General features: G+C 41.9%; 2 long non-coding RNA genes across 3 annotated transcripts in view; one reads left to right on the top strand and one right to left on the bottom strand.

The window, feature by feature from the left end:
* The window catches only part of LOC309334044, an 89010-nt gene extending 83256 nt beyond the window's left edge, over positions 1-5754 (bottom strand). Inside the window, exons 1-3 of one of the 2 annotated variants that reach the window (XR_014152787.1) lie at positions 5688-5754; positions 5375-5527; positions 5223-5255 (exon numbers count right to left, since the gene is read on the bottom strand). This is a non-coding gene — a long non-coding RNA (uncharacterized lncRNA). Of the gene's footprint in view, positions 1-5222; positions 5256-5374; positions 5528-5687 lie in introns of those variants that run through there. The other variant, XR_014152788.1, reaches the window with a different exon arrangement.
* The window catches only part of LOC309334112, a 200011-nt gene that overhangs the window by 155615 nt on the left and 28585 nt on the right, over positions 1-15811 (top strand). The window lies entirely within an intron of this gene.

Raw genomic sequence — 15811 nt, 5'->3', positions numbered from 1 at the left:
CACTAAAGGAATAGGCATACTTACACACACACTTATTTTTTGTGAATTGTTGCTGGACATCTTTGCAGAATAGATTTCCTGCAGCATAAGATTATAAAAAACCATAATAGGTGCTCTCCTAAAATTAAAAGCAATTCAGAATCTGGTGTAGTTTTGTGCGCAGTGGCCTGCAAAGTTCATAGTCTCTGACAGTACAGGAAGGGGAGCATCTGGTTCATTCAAAAACAAATCCCTCTGGGCATTGGGTGAGTTCATATGTTGAGATTCTTCAAATACTGCTACTAAATCTACAGTCTCTCAAGCCTGTGCGGTGAATCAGATGGGAGAAAGACTGAATTCTTCAACACAGACTTCACCAATTTGTATGGAGGGATAGGTTTTTTAAAGGGGACTTTTGAAAAAACCCTGATCACTCCCTCCCACCCCACCCCAAAAAAAATATATTGTGAGGATGTTTGCTTTTAGAAATACATAAAATATTTTGGAAGACACATACGAATACTTAAGATAGTGTTTGTATCACTCTGTAATATTTGTTTTGCCTGTTGAGAGATAGCTCTGTTGCTTTAAGTTCGCATTAGATACATTGGATTGTATTCATTTGAAGAGGTCAACACACCTGAACAATTGACAGTTCTGGTTCTGATACAAGGATTGCCAAGCTGTGCTGACCTGCACCTCCAGAGTAATGTGTGGATCAGATCTTACAGTTGTATCAACTAAGTCCTACACAGAGGAGCCCCAATGAAATTAATGAATATAAGTCAGGCATGCACATTTATTCCAGAGGGTCTACTCTGAGTTTACTGTTTTTCTCATACTGCAGTTCCTGTATACCTCCATGTTGCACAAAATTTCATTCACACCAGTAGGTACTGCAGTGTGAAAGGAAGATTAAATATCAGAATCCAGTCTCTGCTGAACAGCTGATAAGCAGAGAGATCCAGGAGAATCTCTCCCCCCACATTTCCCACTCCCCATAGCAGCTGTGATCCTGCAGGTTCTGAGTGAGGCTTTGCAAATAGCTTTCCTAAAAATAAAAATAAAATAAAATAAACCTACTTGTGGAGCATCACCACCACTACCACGACCCATCAACTACTTAACTGTTCAAACAGTCCTGGGGACAGGGTGGGCATGCCACACTAACATTCCTTTAGGAAATCTGCCTGTGCAGCATCACCACCAACAGCAGGATTGACCCACCAGTTGAGCAATGGATCTGACGATGGGGATGATAATCTGCAAGCAGTTATTTGGAGTGGATGATGTGGGCGGGGGGAATTCCACAAGCAACTTTCTCTAAGGAAACCAGCTGCAGAATCTTTCATGGGCTGCACAATCACCTGTTGAAGAGAGGAGACAATGGAAGAGCAGGGAATGAGGCTCCACAATCTGTGAAGGAACCTGAAGGGCTTCAGTTGGTGCACTGCCTTGTACAAACTTCCAGGCTTGCAAGCAGATTCCAGGCTTGCAAATGGATTTTTCCTTTTTTTTTTTTTTATAAATATTTATTAAAGTTTTTAAATATAAATGCACAAATAATAAACAGTCTTACTTCTATCACAGACATAATTTCATCACTTCTTTGGACTTCCTCACGTCTCCCGCTCCCATTTACATCGTTAAAGGTTTTTTCCAAACAAATTATCAACTTGTTTACAATCTCATGTCCACTCATTCAAATATAATCTAGCACTTCTTCCAAAAAATTTTATATTTTCTTTAGTCTCACTTATCATCAAATTTCAAATCTAATTTAGTGGTGGCCAGTTTTTTATAATCTAGCATCCTTCTTAGCATTCAACCAAATTACAATGTTTTTGTAGATACTTCTTGAATTTCTCCCAGTCTTCCTCCATCTTCTCTTCTCCCAGGTTACGGATTCTGCCTGTCATCTCGGCCAGTTGCATATAGTCCATCAGTTGCATCTGCCACTCTTCCAGTGTGGGTAGATCTTGAGTTTTCCAGTTTTTTGCGATGAGTATCCTTGCTGCCGTTGTTGCATACATAAAGAATGTTCGGTCCTTCAAGGATTTTTCCTTGAATCAAATACCACCAAATGAGCACTGAACTTGCGTGGTAATCCATTACGTTCCACTAATGGCTTTTACGCTGTATGAAAACTCTAATATAATGTGCAAAATAAAAGGAAAGCAGAATAAACTGCAGTGTGTATGTAGCCTAGGACTGACATGGGATGCAATGCTTAGTGATACATTCTTTCATACTTTCTGAATGTTCTCTTTCAGGTTTATTTTATTTTGTTTATTTCATATGGTAAGGAAAACCTCAAAGCGGTTTCAGCCCCACCCTTAACAAAGGGTTTCAGCTCCCACTCCCAAGTAGCATGATGAATTTAAAATATCTTGAGAGAAAATGAATGATAAAAATAACTATTTAATTAAAAAACCCTATTTAAATGCAAATTTATGTCAAAGGTTTTCTTTTTTAAAAAAGAGCATGTGGAAATGGGATGCAGCAAACCTATGAGTGAACATGTGTGGAAGTTGCACAGATGGGTAAGGTCCTCTCCTCTATTGAGCCTTCAAGGCAGCTTAAAGGTAAAGGGACCCCTGACCAATTAGGTCCAGTCGTGGCCGACTCTGGGGTTGCGGCGCTCATCTCGCTTTATTGGCCGAGGGAGCCAGTGTACAGTTTCCGGGTCATGTGCCCAGCATGACTAAGCCACTTCTGGCAAACCAGAGCAGCACACAGAAACGCTGTTTACCTTCCCGTCTGAGTGGTACCTACTTGCACTTTGACGTGCTTTCGAACTGCTAGGTTGGCAGGAGCAGGGACCGAGCAATGGGAGCTCACCCCATCGCGGGGATTCAAACCACCAACCTTCTGATCGGCAAGTCCTAGGCTCTGTGGTTTAACCCACAGCGCCACCTGTGTCCCACTCAAGGCAGCTTAGGAACCCAAAATAAAACCATTCATGATATTATACAAATGAAACCAAACTAAAATCTATCCAAGTACCATAATCCTGGAAGAGAAATATCAACAGCAGCAAGATAATAATAGGAAAAAGAAGAAGAGGAAGAAATACCTGCTGAATTCTAAGATTCTTTTGACTTAGTACCAAAGATTGCAGCTGTGCACACACATGGAATGGGAATAAGTCCCATGGAACTCACTGGGGCTTACTGCTGAATAGGATGTAAGGATGTAATTGTGAATGAAAGTAGGTGAGGGGCATTTCTGTGGGGTGGGTCACCTACACAGAAATGTTTCTACTCCCGTTGCCACTTGCCTAGCTTCCTGAAAGTAGGGTTTCCAGACTAAAAACTTGGATGGAGAACCTTTGGCCTGCCATATGTTGCTGAACTGTAAGTGCCCTCATCCTTGGTCACTGGCCATGCTTGCTTGTAGTGTAGAAACATCTGGAGGTGCAAAGGTTTCTCATTCTGCCTTAGATGAAGATCTTAAGGAATCAGCAGGTTCATACAAGAGAAAGTTGTACTTCAGAAGTTCATATTGCATTCTTTTCATCTATAATACATTAATGGAATAAGGATTCATGATTTATGTGCCACATATTGCCCATTTGCACCTCTGTGTGTGCACAGGAATGTTTATTTATCTATTTGAAACATCCTTCCATTTAAAAAAAATAAAAATCCATAAGGTGGATAGAGGTCATTAAAAATCAACATAAAATGTTATAGCTACAACATTATCAAAAGAACAAAATTTATAAAATATATATATATCCAGCGATGTGGTTTTTTTTTTGTTTTTTATAGGAATTTGCATAAAATATCTCAAAGCAATTTCACAATAAAAACAACAATTTCATATATAAAAACAATTGCAACAATTTGATATGTAAAAACAATTTCAATTCCAATATAGACTGAGAAAAAGAACTCCACTTAAAAGACTTGTTGAAAACAGAAATAAGCACGAAAAACACAGTAAGGACAGTACCTATCTAGCATTTGTAGAATTGTATTGTAGAGTTGTACAGTTGGAGGGACGCAGGTGGTGCTGTGGGTAAAATCTCAGCACCTAGGACTTGCCGATCGTCAGGTCGGCCGTTTCGAATCCCCACGGCGGGGTGCGCTCCAGTTGCTCGGTCCCAGCGCCTGCCAACCTAGCAGTTCGAAAGCACCCCCGGGTGCAAGTAGATAAATAGGGACCGCTTACTAGCGGGAAGGTAAACGGCGAAATGGGAAAGTCATGACTCTTTAAAGTGCTTTGATACTGCTTTAAATGTATAGTGTGGTTGGAGCAAAAAGCTAGGACCCCCCCCCCAAAAAAAGGGCCACCTTATCCAATAAACTAAGGGAAAGCCATTCATCCAATCTTGTAAAATGCTCTGAATATCCCTCGCCATCCCTCTACAGATTATTTCCTTTCACCCCTCTGCCCATGGATTTCCAAAAAATAGCTGGACTCAAAATATTGGCTTAAGAGACTCGAGAGCCAGATAAACCCATTTCCTAGGAAAAAGCAACTTCCAAATTTGGAAATTTGGAGTGGGGAAGGGGATGCTTAACCTTTCTTCAAATAGCTCTCCTGATGGAGGGTGAGGGTTCTGTTCCTGCCCCGCCCCCCCGCGCGCATTGGTGGAGCGCATATAAGTGTGCCATGCTCCCATTCCGCCACCATTCCACCCTTTTAATGACTTGTTTTGTGATGTTTTTGGTCACTTCTGGGTTAAGCACTGTATGCATGTGTGCAATTGTGTATCTTTTGCGTGCACATTAATTGGTCGTTGCCTGTGCTGGATAAGATCAAAAGGTCCATCAAGTCACGTGTTCTCTTTCCAGCTGTCAACAATCAGATGCTTCCAAGAATCACATATGCAAGATGTGAAGGCACTAGTCCTTGCCCACTGTTGCCCCTGCACTGCAACTGTTATTCAAGAAAGACTAATTCTGCTCATGGAGGTTCCATGATTGTGCACCACTGATATAACATCAACAATTTATTTATACCCCCCCCAATCTGGCTGGGTTTCCCCAGCCACTCTGGGTGGCTCTCAACAGAATATTAAAAACTCAGTAAAACACCAAACATTAAAGACTTACCTAAACAGGGCTGCCTTCAGACAGGCCCAGACAGAGGGGGGGGGGCCATATGGGCCACTTGGCCCGGGCCTCTGATTCCAAAGGGGGCCTCAGTCAGCATATTCACAATCGCAGGGGATGCACTGGGGCGAACGCGGGAGTGTTTATCCCCAGGGTAAAAAAGGGGGGCACATTATCTACCTGGCCCGAGCCTCAGCCTGGCTCTGCAAGGCCCTGCCTTCAGATGTCTTCTAAAAGTCAGATAGTTGTTTATTTCCTTGACATCTGAAGGGAGGGCGTTCCACAGGGCAGGTGCCACTACCGAGAAGGCCCTCTGCCTGGTTCCCTGCAACCTCACTTCTTGCAGTGCGGGAACCGCCAAAAGGCCCTCAGAGCTGGACCTCAGTGTCCAGGCTTAATGATGAGGGTGGAGACGCCTCTTCAGGTATACCTCTCCTTCATGAGTTTTCCTTAGCGGATGGTCTAACTGTAGCCAAGGACTAAAGCTAACATAACAGAAAGAAAGGGAAAGGAAAGAGTGAAGTGATAGATATGAAAAGGATTTGACAACAGCAAGGAAAAGCATATGGGGGGGGACACAGCAGAAACAAAAGAAATCAAATTACTGTCAGTCACATTGGGAGATAAAAGTGCAAGCACTGATACCTTGATGATACTGTAGTGAGCCAGAATGAATAATGCAGAAATAGACATCTTCAAGTATTTATTATCCTTATTATATGTGCTAGAGTGAGTGCATAGAGAAGAGCTGGGATGGGATAAATATGGTTCATTTGCATAGGTGCTCAAAAGACACACACCACTGCTATAACTAGAGCTTATGAATATGGGCTAAAAACAAACTTAACAGATGGATGATGACAGCTTGACAGCACAAGCCTATGCATGTTTACACAGAAGTAAGCCCCACCATGTTCTGTGCTGATTATTCCCAGGTAAGTGTGCATTCCTTACTTTCTGGAGAGCAAACTTCACTGAATGCAATGTGTATTTCTTCTGAGTAATCATGCATAGGATTGCCCATTAAGTTTGCAATCATATGCACATTTTCTGAGTAGAACCCCCTGCTGAGCTCAGTGGGATTTCAAAAGCATGGGGGTCCACGTAAGTCTTACTCAGACCCATTGAAATTAATGGGCCTAAGTTAGCCATGCCTGTTAATTTTGATGAGTCTACTCTGAGTAGGACTAGTATTGTGTGCAACCTGTGCTTCTGGCCACCCTATAAACCATGTAATGTTGTTATCTCTGGTTTTTTCACTGCAAAAGTGAGTAATAATAATAATAATAAATCCCTATCACAGATTTAAAAGTTCAAATATGTATGAAGCATGCCTTAGTCACCTGGAGAAATGGGGATTTTGGACTAGATGGATTTATGTTCTGAGGGCTGGCTATGATGCCAGGGTCAGGTGGAGTAGCAGTGGCAGTCCCCTCCCTAATTTTTCCCAGCACATTCCTCTTTGCCAGAGATGAGAATAATGTGTTTCAGAGGTGTGTGATGCACCCCCTAAACTAGACTGCTGCCCACATCTGCACTGGATGATGCTGTGCTGTTGTCAGAATTGAATATTCAGTTGCCAACCAGCTGCCATCTGCACGTGGAAGGGTGGTGGGGCTGAGAATGCTTTCTTATCTTTTAGCTCAGGTGGTAATATTTCTTTGGTTCAGGTTCTGATCCAGGAAGGACCCTCTTCTTATCTCCTCATGGGAGATAATACAATCACACTAAAGTACAATACCATACAGTACACCATCAGGTATGAACAAGCCTCCCACTCCCAGAACTTCATTTGTGGGAGGAAACCAGCAACGGGAAGCTCCCTTGAATGTGACAGCCCCTGACAGAAAATGAATAGAGGATGCAATGGGGCCCATAGCTCAGCATTACAGCGTCTGCTTTGCATTCTTGTCATCTCCAGGTAGGGCTGAGAAAGACCCCTGTATGAAACCATGGAGAGCCACTGTTTGAAACCATGGAGAACCACTGATAGTATGTAGAGACAATGTTTGGCATCTACTGCAATAAGCCACCTCAAAGAAACAAACAAATAACTGAGCAGTCTACTCATTGCCATTCCCCTTATGAAGCCTACATGACAGGATATTCCATTTGCTTGACCATCAGTATAAAAACTGAGATGTTGGCATTGAGCTGTCCATAATGATGTGTGGACCTTTCTCTAAAGCATCCAGAAAATAAATTAAATATCAGGACCTATCACTGCACTCAAGAGCACAAAATTCATTTTCTTCCTTTTGCCAGAACCGCTGCCTTGCACTTGTCCACTTAAAACACTGGGTGACATCTTAACTGCTGTTCAGTTTTGTATTTTTCTGTTCTACTGGATACTGTGGCAACACCTGTTTGTCACTATCCTAAACATTTATGCTTCTTCGAAGGCAGTGTGTGTGTATGTGCGCTCGCGCTCCCTTCATTAATATTGGAAGAGGCAATGAAATGTATTCTATTTGTGCAACTGTGATGCCTTTCCTACTGGGGGGTGGATTGGATGAGGGCTTTTACATTACTCAGAATTAGGGGTGTAAGAAGGTGCAGAATAGGAATTATCACAGTTCAAGGATACATTTCAGCCAATATAAGGCCAAAAGCAGGGTTTTGAGCAGGACAGCTGAGGCCTATGGAAGAGGTGATCTCTTTGGGGAATCACAAGAGTTGAAGATGCATTTGGTACCTGGACCGAAAGATTCCCCACCAATGAAATAGTACAAATAGTTTGGTGTTGTGTGAACTTAACTCCCAAACTACTACAAAAAGAAAGAAAGAAAAAAGGTTGAAATGGGGGCAGGGGTTTAATGACAGTAACAGCTTTCCAGGATCCCCAGCAGTGTTTGATAACAGAAGTTGGTTGGTTGGTTGGTTGGTTGGTTGGTTGGTTGGTTGGTTGGTTTAATGCTGACCTTCAGCTGAAAGATTTCTAGTGCTAAAGGTCTAACACAGACTAGCATGCCTTCTAGATTGCTCTGTTTTTTAAAAAATATAAGGCTCTGTCAAGAGCTTTATATGAATTACCTAAGAGACTATTCCCTCCCTAAATTAGATACTGAGAAATAGAAACCAAATATGTAAATATAATGTATCCATTACCAAGAAATTAATTTCAAAAACAGATGGGTTTCAGAAGGGCTGTGCCAAATATTTTTGAGGTTCTTGTGCCAGAGGGCAGTTTGTTCACAACAGAGGAAAATGTATCCCATTAAACTCTGGACAAAAATTATTCCACCCCCCCCCCTTCTCAAATGGCCTTTTAATGGGCCACTGGAAACGAGGGCATAAGGATCAACTGAGCATTACACCCCTGAGAAAATTGTGGGCTTATCATATGGGGCCCTTCAATTCTCCAGAATTGAAGAAGGTACATAAAAAGATCTTAACTTTAATAAAAATTAGTGCGCTACAATAATTAATTCCAGTTCACTCTCCAGAGACTAAGAACTCCCTTCAAATTTACAGCCTCCTTTCTCTTCACATACGTGAAGCTAGATTTCATTCCATTCCAATTTCAGCTCTCAACAAAAGATACTGAGCTATGCAGGCCAGCTGATGAGGAACTCTCATTTTTACATGAGACGAGGGAGTCTAATTGTGCAGCACATAATGTTGTGCAGAACATAATATTCGAGGCACAGGACAAGAGGAAGTGTCAATGAGCCCTTAATCTGTCCTTCAGGGTCTTTGAGGGTAAAATGTTAAAACTTCACAACAAAACTGCTCTTTTGTACTTTGGTTCCACCAAATTTGTAGACCACCCTTCATCATGTCAACATGATCCCAGAGTGGTTTACCGCAATGTACAAAATGCAGTGGGGAATGTTGAGAGGTTTTGGAAGGGTGAACATGAGTGGATAAAAAGTTCAAGGGGAAAAAGGTAAAGCTTTTAAAATCTGTGTAACTGTGAGAAAGGACAAACTGTGGACAAAGCTGAAGTGTTAACTTTTGAATAAATGTGTCTTAATAAGTAAATAAAAATATAAAAGTGATTGACAGACGAGTGGCTCTGTCCACCTGCCAAAGTTCGCCCTTAGCAGTAGGGAGATAACAGTTTGGTCTGCTAGGCTAGAAAGGTTCACCAGCCCCTGCTTTATGATATCCCAATCCTGTTCCACTGCTGATCTCAGATGAATTTGTTTCTCTAAAAATGGAAAGCTAAGAAACTTCCCCCCCTCCCCGAGTCTGTATTTCCTGGGAAATATAAGCCTCATACAGAAGTGCAAAAATGCTTTACAGATCAAACTGGACCTTATTCAACCAGTTTTTAAACTTCATTAAGACTATACTTTGGTTTCTCCATTGTTCGCTGAGCTTTAACCTCTATTAGCAACAAGATCAATTTACATTTTCTACTAGTTTTTTTGCCTCAAAATAATAAGCAAATGTTTCCAGTTAGCTATTTTTTCCCTGTTGGTTTCCCTGTTGAATTCCTGGAGTGTTCTTAAGGTGCAGTTTTGTCCATTTGGTGTGGTGTTGGTGGGACCTAATTAGCCTTCTCAAAACAGCTAAGAGCATTGGAAAATTGGAGGAAGCTGTTGTGAGCAGCACAGTGCATTTGGCACTCTTTGTTAGTCCTACTTTCCTTTGCTAAGCCACAGTAATGAAGGGAGAGATACCAGTGAGGAGCTCTAATGTGTTAAGAATCACTATGTTTGGGTACCAGCAGCAAATTCCTCAGTGGTCTTGTTAAGATGCATAATCTTTGTTCCTTAGTTTTACTCATCTGTCAAATGGTAAGAATGGCTGTTCACCTTACAGGTATAGTTGTCAAAACCAATTAGTTGCATTGTGCAGTACTGATGTAAAGGAATGTCCAGATGTGAGGAAAGAAGGTAGAAATAGAGAAAACTGAAGTGCAAGCCAAGAGCAAGGTGCACAGAGGAAAGGGCAATAATTCAACTACATAGGACAGAAAACTGGATGGAATAACATCTCATGAGATAACAGCAAGAATTGGAAACACAAATAACTATTGCAATACAAGAAAATGTAAATGAAGTGTATTCTCCCAAACAACAAAAACAATGGGCAGAGATGGTCTGAAAAAGAGCAATTCTCTGTGGAAGATGCAGCAGAATGCAGTGGCCAGACTGGCTGAAAACATGTGACAACTTGATTAAAACAGGTGTAATGGCTTCCCATCTTCCACCGAGTCAGGCTCAAGGTCCTTATATTAATTACAAAGCTTTGTACAACTTAGGTCCAGGGTAGCTCAGAGATTGCCTCAGCCCTTATATCCCAGCTCGATCACTGAGATCATCTGCAGAAGCACCACTGGTGTTACCCAAGTTGGCAAGACTCATTTGATAACACCAAGAAATAAAGCCTTAAGTTTCATTGGGCTAGTATTGTGGAACACTATGCCAATAGAGATTAAGCAGGCAATAGAGATCCAAGCCTGGCAAGGAAGCATACCTAAGCATGATATGTTTATTAAATATACTCCTTTAAAGATGGTTGCATAGGAATCTTGGAAGCTGCCTTATACCAGATCAGGCCATTGGTCCATTTAGCTCGGTCCTGCCTACACTGTTTGCCAGAAGCTCTCCAGCGTTTCAGACAGGTGCCTCTCCTAGCCCTAGCTGGAGCTGTTGGGGATTGAACCTGGGATTTTCTGTACACAAAGCAGATGGTCTACCACTGAACTTCAGTCCTCAGCTAGTGGAGAATATTTACAGATACTGTTTTAAAGGGTTTTTATGATACTGACTATAAAAGGCCTTGAAAAAACATTTGTTTTGAAATGTGGCATATACATCCTTGAAATAAATCAATAAGCACACACTTGAAGCCTTCTATGAAAATGCTGGTTCATTGGTCTCATAATTGTGCTTAAGGGAAAAGTAAGACCACATTGTAAATTCCATTTTACTTTACACATTCAGCCTAACTGAATATACAGTTTCCTGTAATCTTGAACTAGTTCTTATACCAAATTTAAAATTAAAGTCCCTGCTGAGGAGAGATTAGGCATGGGTATTGGAATGGAAAGGAAGGTTTCTGCTGCTTCACCTGACTGGACCTGGAATCAAGATACAGAGAGATGGGAAAGTAAAATTTCCTTAACTAACTGTGCCTAAGAACTCAAATGTTCTTCCTTTTAAACTAAGCTTGCTTAAGAACGGGAACATGGACTGCATAGATACAGACTGAATGATAGACCAAAGACATAAAACTCTGATGAACATCTGAGCTAGTGAACATTTAACTTTAAATTGCATTCCTTGATTTAATCATGTTGTGTTGATCTAAGGCCAAATGACACATGATGGAGGCAAGCACATTTGTACATCCACAGGGCCAGTGTGAAGGCCAAGACCTCCTACCTGAGTGACAACCTTTTCCTAGAAGTTGGGGAGTATGCAGCATTAACAGCTACCAGTTTCACTAGTCGGGAAGCTATAATCACAAGTGAGTAGAAGAGAAATAAATAGCATTGCCCAGGAAAAGAAGAATGGGGTCTGTTCTCTTTACTTTAGCCTTTTATTTTAAAACATTTTCTTCTTGTATAAAACAAGCAGGATCAAAAGGTCAAATACAAGGATAGATCAAAAGTCAATAGTTATGCTGATTTAATTCATTCATTAATTTCCCTTCTCTGATAAAATCCGATCTTCTTAATAACAAAGCAGGTAAGCAAACAGATGTGCATCTGTTGCTTCCTCCAGTCTCATATTTCAAATCCTTCACTCTCCCTCTCCCCTTGCCTTGATGAAGGCATTGAAAACCTTGGTTACTATCTCAGTTAGAACTCCAGCACGCAAAGCTAGGCTGAGTTGGTGGTTTTCATATCAGGCATCAAAATAACATCCAGACTTGGCAGTCCCCCAACATTCCCTTGAGATTCACACTATTCATTTATTCCTAAATGGGCACCAAAATGGTTTTCCTCTTGAAGTTCTCTGTTAAATGGCTAAAGCAGTCACCTGAGATCTGTCACACCACCAGCAGCACACAGCTTCCCTCGTCCTCTGTTGATGCCACAGTGCTGCTTCAGGGTCCATCACTGATGCCAGGGTCCATCACTGATGTGGGCTGCACATATCATCCTCCTCAGATATTGATTACGTGCCAAAATGGCTCCTAAGCAGTTTACAACTTACAAGATCAATCAGGGCTTTTTTTCAGCCAGAACGCAGTTCTAGCACCTCTCAGGTGGATACCATTGCCATTCTAAGAGAGCAAGGGAGAAGTTCATGGTGAGTTTTGACACCCCTTTTTATAGCACTGAGATCATATAAAACATCCTTAATTAAAAGACAGACAGTTAAAAGACATAAGAATTAAACAGGTGTGGGGGGGAGTTAAAACAATAAAACCAGAAGTTCAGGGGAATTCTTGCCTAAACAGGTCTATAGGAGCCAGCCAAATGCCAACTTAGATAGGGCCTCTCATTTTCCAGTAGGGAGGGTGTTCAACAAGACTAGCTGCCATCAGTGAAAGATCCCTTCTCTATGTTACCACAAGCTGATAATGATCAAGCCTTGGCAAAACTAATTAGGTTCCATCAGCTGATTGTAGTGGCCTTACCAGATAGCAGAAGACAGTTTTTCAGGTAACCTAGTCAAGAGTTATTTTGGGTTTTCTATGTAAGTAGCAGGACCTTAAAACTGGGTCAATAGCTAATAGGCAGCCAGCGGAGAAGGCACACCATTAACATGATATGTCTGTGGGAGGGGTGTTATTGTTTTGTTTTGTTTTTATTATTATTTTGTTTTGTGTTTTTGTTTTGTATTTTTATCTTGGGAACCACCCTGTGATCACAGAATCACAGAGTTGGAAGAGCCCTGAGAGTCATCCAGTCCAACCCCTTGTAATGCAGGAATATTTTCCTTAAGGTGGGGCTCAAACCCACAACCCTGGAATTAAGAGTCTCATGCTTTGTTGACTGAGCTCTCCCAAGCAACTACTTCATCTTCAGATGAAGGTAGGTGTAAAAACACCCCCCAAGTTGTTGAGCTTTTTCTGCCTGTAGAATAACAATCTGTACATAATATATACAGAGAGAGAGAGAGAGAGAGATGTGTGATAATATTTGACTTAGAACCTGAAAGACACAGTACAAAGGAAGGAAGAATAGGCCCTCACTACCTTCTGCCATGATACTAAAAGTGACCTGGACTTGGATGAAAGTGATCTACACATTTAAATACTTTTTAGTTAATTCATAAAGGTAAAGGGACCCCTGACCATTAGGTCTAGTCGTGGCCAACTCTGGGGTTGCGGAGCTCATCTCGCTTTACTGGCCAAGGGAGCTAGCGTACAGCTTCTGGGTCATGTGGCCAGCATGACTAAGCCACTTCTGGTGAACCAGAGCAACGCACAGAAACACTGTTTACCTTCCCACCAGAGCGGTACCTATTTATCTACTTCCACTTTGACGTGCTTTCGAACTACTAGGTTGGCAGGAGCAGGGACCAAGCAACGGGAGCTCACCTTGTTGCGGGGATTCGAATTGCTGACCTTCTGATCGGCAAGCCCTAGGCTCTGCGGTTTAGACCACAGCGCCACCCACTTCCCTAATTAATTCATAGTACCATTCTATTCTGCCTTAGTCAGACCACACTTAGAATACTGTGTCCAATTCTGGGCACCACAATTTAAGAAGGATGTTGACAAGCTGCAATGTGTGCAGAGGAGAGCAACCAAGATGATCATGAGTCTGGAAACCAAGCCTTATGAGGAGCGGTTAGAGGAGCTGGGTATGTTTAGCCTGGAAAAGAAGAGACTGAGAGGAGATATGATGGCCATCTTCAAATATCTTAAGGGCTGTCACATGGAGGAGGAAGCATGCTTGTTTTCTCCTGCTCTGGAGGGTAGGACTTGAACCAATGACTTCAAGTTGCAAGAAAGAGTCCGACTAAACATACGGAAAAACTTTCTAAGAATAAGAGTTGTTCAGCAGTGGAACGGATTCCCACAAGAGGTGGTGGACTCTCCCTCCTTGGAGCTTTCTGAGCAGAAGTCGGATGGCCATCTGTCATGGATGCTTTAGCTGAGATTCCTGCATTGCAGGGGGTTGGACTAGATGACTGTTGGGGTCCATTCCAACTCAAAGATTCTATGATTCTGTTTTCGGGCAGGTTTTTTGTTTTGTATTGTTTTTGGAAAAATAGAAACATTATCAATCCAGGAATAAGAGAAATGATTTATGCACAGATCTATCCTTCTCTATCTGGGATGAAAGACATGTTTAGATGAAGCGGAGGGTTCAGTTCCAATCACCTTTCCCTTTTTCTTCAAGGAAGAAGATTGCCCTCTTTCTTGCCTAGGCATTACATGTGAATGGGATAGACACATGAATAAACAAATGCATCCATCAATGTCACATTTAAGAACACAAGAGTCAGATCCTTGGTCCTATACTGATCCTAAATGCAGCATTGCTTATACAGTGGTACCTCGGGTTACGAACTTAATTAATTCCTGAGGTCTGTTCTTAACCTGAAACCGTTCTTAACCTGAGGTGTGCTTTCGCTAATGGGGCCTCCCACTGCCACCATGCGATTTCCATTCTCATCCTGGGGCAAAGTCCTCAACCCAAGGTACTACTTCCAGGTTAGAGGAGTTTGTAACCTGAGGTACCACTGTACCAACCAGCAGTGGCTCTCTTACCAAATATCTCTCTGCCCAGCACCACCTGGGCCACATTAACACCATACGTTTAAAGCAGTATGTTACCAGTTTAAACAGTCTTGATGTTCCTCAATGAATCGTAGGAGCTCTCATTCATTAAGCATGCTAAGAGGAGACCTCAGAGTGGTTTAATAATCAATCAGTCTTCTCAGGGAACTCTAGGAATTGTAGCTCTGGGACAGGAAAACAACTTTCAGCACCTTTAACAAACTGCAGCTCCCAGATGGGCTATGATACTGTGGCAGAGCATCTGCTTTTTGCTTAGAAGGTCCCAGGTTCAATCCCCGGCGTCTCCAGTTAGAGATGGGAGGCACTCCCTGCCTGAAATCCTAGAGAGATGCTGTCAGTCAGTGTAAACAGTACTGAACTAGATGGACCATTGAGCTGGCAGTGGCAGAGCCAGTGCTAGCCAATGTAGACAATACTGAGCCAAAAGTGACCTATGGTTTGACCTGGCATAAAGCAACTCCCAATGTACAGATTGTTATTCTAGAGGCAGAAATGGAGGCTCTGCACACCACAATGAGCACTGAAGTCACTGCAGGTAACAGCAGCAAAGAAAGGGAAACAGATGAGAAGTCTGGCTCCTAAAGCCCCCACTCCCAATGTCAGCCCAGCCCTGCAAAAAAAAAAAAAAAAAATTAAAAATGTGTACTCATCTTATTTCCTTTTATGCCTTGCTCTCATGTTGACATACCCTAGGCAAAACAAGCCATTCAGCAATAGGTCGTAATTATAACAATGGGTTCGTGTCAGAGTAAAATGTCACTTCTAACAATACATAGAGTGCTGTTGGCCTGTAGTTCTTAGTAGGGAAGCTTGAGGAATTCAGTATTTGTGAATCGTGATATGAACTGACCTGATCCCCTGCCTGCTAGGCTAATGTGAGCATTGAAACATAGCTGTCTGTCAGATTTTATACTGCTCCAGATCTTGTGACACAGTTCTTAGTGCAATACATACATACATACATACATACATACATACATACATAAATATCCAAACGTACTTAAAAGGGTGGGGGAACCCACTCCAAAATATGTATGTAAATACTTTTGATGCAGAATTTTTTTTTTAAAAAAATAAGCATTTATTTAAAATCACATTAACGCTGGAAAAGA

This window comes from Podarcis erhardii, assembly GCF_964252035.2.
Source record: "Podarcis erhardii genome assembly, chromosome: Z".
Classification (NCBI taxonomy): Eukaryota; Metazoa; Chordata; class Lepidosauria; order Squamata; family Lacertidae; genus Podarcis; species Podarcis erhardii.
This window is presented reverse-complemented; position numbering and strand designations above follow the sequence as displayed.